This window comes from Macrobrachium rosenbergii, chromosome 4 (genome assembly GCF_040412425.1).
Source record: "Macrobrachium rosenbergii isolate ZJJX-2024 chromosome 4, ASM4041242v1, whole genome shotgun sequence".
Taxonomy (NCBI): domain Eukaryota; kingdom Metazoa; phylum Arthropoda; class Malacostraca; order Decapoda; family Palaemonidae; genus Macrobrachium; species Macrobrachium rosenbergii.
Window position 1 is genome coordinate 10,557,501 of NC_089744.1, and position 5,000 is coordinate 10,562,500.

Consider the following 5,000-nt stretch of genomic DNA (forward strand, 5'->3'; position numbering starts at 1 on the left):
GTATTATGTATCATGTATCATGGATAAAATATTTTTTCCCTTTTGTGTTATGGTATACATAACCTTTCATTTAAGCACATATATCATGAATAACACATTTTTCACTTTTGTATTATGTATCATGTATCATGGATAAAGTATTTTTTCCTTTTGTATTATGGTATACATAACCTTTCATTTCGGCACATATCTCAGGAATAACACATTTTTTCACTTTTGTATTATGTATCATGGATAAAGTATTTTTCCCCTTTGTATAATGGTATACATAACCTTTCATTTAGGCACATATACTGTATCATGAATAACACATTTTTTCATTTTTGTATTATGTATCATGTATCATGGATAAAATATTTTTTCCCTTTTGTATTTTGGTATACATAACCTTTCATTTCGGCACATATCTCAGGAATAACACATTTTTTCACTTTTGTATTATGGGATACATAATTATTTAGCTACATGTCTCATGGATAAAGTAGTTTTTCCATGTTGGATTACGGTAGATACGACCTTTCATTTAGATACATACTTCCTGAATAAGACGTTTTTACCCTTTTGTTTTATGGGATACAAAACTTTTCATTTAGCTACAAGTCTTGTGAAAAACGCATTCCCCCTTTCGTATTATGGGATACGCAACCTCTCGTTTAGCTATAAGTCTCAAGGATAATTCATTTTTTAAATTTTAATATTACGGGATACAGACTTTCATTTAGGGGATACAACACCTTTCATTTACCTGCACGTCTCGTGAATAACTTATTTTTCCATTTTTGTATTATGGGATGCAAGTCCTTTCGTTGAGCTACGAGTCTCATGAATAACTCATTCTTCCCTTTTTGTATTATGAGATACACAGACTTTCATTTAGCTACACATCTCATGAATGACTTATTCTTTAGCTACACATCTCATGAATGGCTTATTCTTTAGCTACACATCTCATGAATGGCTTATTCTTTAGCTACACATCTCATGAATGGCTTATTCTTTAGCTACACATCTCATGAATGGCTTATTTTTTAGCTACACATCTTATGTATTACTTATTTTTTAGCTACACATCTCACGAATGGCTTATTTTTTAGCTACACATCTCATGAATGGCTTATTTTTTAGCTACACATCTCATGAATGGCTTATTTTTTAGCTACACATCTTATGTATTACTTTTTTTTTAGCTACACATCTCACGAATGGCTTATTTTTTAGCTACACATCTCATGAATGGCTTATTTTTTAGCTATACATCTCATGAATGGCTTATTTTTTAGCTACACATCTCATGAATGACTTATTTTTTAGCTACACTTCTCATGAATGACTATTTTTTGGCTACACTTCTCATGAATGACTATTTTTTAGCTACACACCTCATGAATAACGCATTTTCCCATTTCCTATTATGAGATACACGGCTTTGCATTTAGCTACACATCTCATGATGAATGCATTTTACTTTCGTATTATTGAATAACGTAGCCTTTCCCTTTTGTATTATGGGATACACAATCTTTTATTTATCTACATATTGCACGAATAACGTATCCCACCCGCCTCTTTATAATAGGATAAACAACCTTTCATGTCTCGTGAATGCCGTTTTTCCACTTTTTGTGTTATGTGATACACAACCTTTCCTTTAGCTACACGTCTTCACCTATTGTAACAATGCCTTCCTTTTATCTACACACCTCGTGAATAACGCATCCTTCCCCTTTTGTATTATGGGATACCGAGGCTTTCATTAAGCTACACACGTCAAGAATAACGTTCCAAATGTACTGCGGAATCACAGCAATTCCACAGACGCATATCAACGTTTGACTTCGGCCCAAAATTGAGGTTGCTCTGCGCTCTTACCAGTCCAATTTCCTTTGTATCATACTCTCAGAAATCCGCCATAAACCTCTATTTTTCCTTCACGGTTCGCTGCTATTTAATATACTCTGTCCATTGTCCTCTTTTTCTAATTCTTTCTTTTTTCTTTTCCCCTGCGGTTCCTCTTTATTCCTGGCTTTCATCACATTCTTCTTTCTGCCCATTTCCTTTCGGTACATTGTGTCCAGTACGGTCTCCAAAGCGCATAAAGCGACACTGGGAGATTTCAATAAAGAAAAGGTTTCAAATTCTTGCGTTTCACGAAGCGTTTTCTCTGGTAGGCTCTTCCGAAACGTATTCAACGGGATCAATGTTTTCGGTAAATTTAGCAGAGAATTTATACTGATAAAGTCGTACAATGCTAAATATATGTTAAGATTGACATACAAAAAAATTGTCATGAAAGATGTATTTAAAAGGTAAATAAAGTAAGTATTTCAAGAAGATATCAAAGAAATTAAAATAAAGAAAATGTACAAAGCAGCCAAAATAATATCAACATTATTTTGCTTACTGTTCACATTTTTATTATTTTAATTTCTTTGATGCATCCTTAAAATACTTTAAATATGTTTCAGATACATCTTTCATGACAGACATTTTAATTTATATAGAAGCTCAACTTATATTTCTTTTTATACGACTTTCACTAGCGTAAGTTCCTCGCTTGTTAAGATCAGCAGAGGAAAACGGGGTCAAGAAGAGAATTCCACGTATCTTAAATATAATCTTTAAAAAACTCTGTTGTATCCTTGTTCTTCTCTTAATGTCACTCGATGTTTTTAGAAATCTCCATCTGAAGAAATTCAAGTGAAGCTTTGCGAGGGAACTAAGAAATAAATACACAGCTGAACTGACTTGAATACAAAGAAAGAAATTCTGGAGGCAGCATCAAGAGATAAAATCACGAAACGAAACAGAAAATGATTGTCGATACATTCTTTTCCTTTTTTTTTCCATTTAAGGCAAATACGTTTGGTAGTTTTACTTTCCGTTAAACATTTCGAACACACGAGGAATTTCCCTCCTAAAACAAGAGCTGATATTTAGAACAGAAAAGTTTCGCTCTTAATTAGCTACAAATAAAACAGACACAGAAGTGTGTAAATGGAAAAGAAGCATTAGACACACGCGTTGTCTGAACGGTAGTTTATGTAAAGTTCGTCACTGCATTATTGCCCTGATAAGACCGAGTGAAAAACCTTGAAATTGGATTCACAGCAGGCATTTTTATTAAAAAAAAAAAAGATAAATGAGAAAAGAATACCCATGAAATCCTAATTAGATGAACACTTGATTATCTCCTCAATAATAAAAAGGATTAATTAAAGAGAACGTTATTTGATTATTTTTTTTTCTTTTTTCAAATAATTATCCAAGCTTTTGTTGTAACCGTAATGGCTGGAGATACGGGATAGTGAATTCCATTGATATATGCCTCTAAAAGGAACACAGAAGTACAGAAAGAAACCCACAGCTAAACGACACAGCTAAATCTGGGACGTGGTGTTTTGGCAGGTGGCACATAACGGCCTGAGGGGATGGTGAAACTAGGTCTCAGGAAACGTGGTGACTGAATTTATCGGGATGTCTGAGTTCAGAGTCACAGTGAGGTTGAACAAAGCCATTCCTATAAAAAACAATACTAGTCGGATTTAGCTTCAGTGAAACGTACACATATCAATATTATGTTCTCTATGATCTGCATCCAGAGCTTTATTAAAAAACATCAAAGTCTGAGTACTTTTTTTTGTGAACAGCACTTTTCAAATTTGTATTCGCATCATGTTTGTGCGTAAATACTCGTTATTTGCATATAAATCTCTAAAAGCGCACTTACGTGAGGGCGGAAAGAGAAATCAGGCAGTTCATCAATATGATGAAGTGGAGTTGAATCTCCATCACATAGCACATCAGCTTTAATATTTTAACTGTTATATGCCTCTAGAAATGAATCATAATGTACTGTATATGCATTTGGTGCGGCAGAATAACCTTCTGCAATCTAATAAAAAAGGAAAATATTAGTAGTTTATTAACGAAAAAGGAAACAAAACTATCTGATAATATGCTAGAAAATATAAAAGAATTTTTATGTAAAAGGTGATCCTTAGGGGAGACATAAACGGCGAGTGACAAATTCCTTGGCTTCTCAGGAAAATGATGATTGCGGATAACGACAGCCAGACCTATTTCATTTTGAGGAACGTCTGAAGAAAGGACCAGTGCTACAGAGCTGAAGCCTCAAATTGGACAGCTGAAGAACTCAGATCACTTGATGAGATGGGAACATCTAACATCAAGTAAAATCTCACAATGGCAAAAGATCAAGTAAGAGAAAGTAACAAATTGACAATTACTGGCCAAATAGGACTTCGACAAACCTAGATGCTAAATGCATGAGACTGGAGATTGGCGTACATGGGATCTGTAACCTGGAGAAGCAATTGGAGGCTTCACAAGCACAATTGTCATAAAAATTTTGAGTTTAGAGAAAACACTGTGAAGGAAAATCGACTGAGAAAAGAAAATCCATACTCCGGAGCCTAAGCTTAATTGCCCCAATCATATATATACATAAAGCATCGCTGTCTGACTCATTTTGTGCAGCCTCTATAATTAGACTTCGTTCTTCATCTCACGTTGAATGACTCGACGTAAATTATCAGGGAAAAGAGGGCCAGGTCCCCTTTAAGCTTTGCTTAAGTCGGAGCGCTTGTTTAGTAAAAAAATACAACAATAAACACGGAATGAGAACTGCTCCGAGATTACTCGAATATTTCGGCAAAGAAGTCAACAGGAATTTATCTCACTTTAAAGACGATGCAAAAAGAAAAATAAGAAAAATCTCCAAATACGAGGTGTTCGGATGAACCATACAATCTGAGCCAATAGCAATTTTGTCTTTCATTACATGCAATGAATCTCTCATATTTTGTGATGAAACCCGCTTTCATCGTTCGAGAACGGAATAAAAGTCTTGCGCATTCAGCGCTCAAGTGAATTGAAAAGCAATTTTCACTAACTATACAGTCCTCGATCATTTGAAGATTTTGCATATTCTAATTTAAAAATGATGGACAGTATGTATTTTGTACACATGGCATTCATAT

General features: G+C 34.3%; 1 long non-coding RNA gene across 1 annotated transcript in view; it reads right to left on the bottom strand.

The window, feature by feature from the left end:
- LOC136830528 (uncharacterized) overlaps positions 1 to 5,000 on the bottom strand; it is a 657,803-nt gene that overhangs the window by 80,617 nt on the left and 572,186 nt on the right. The window lies entirely within an intron of this gene.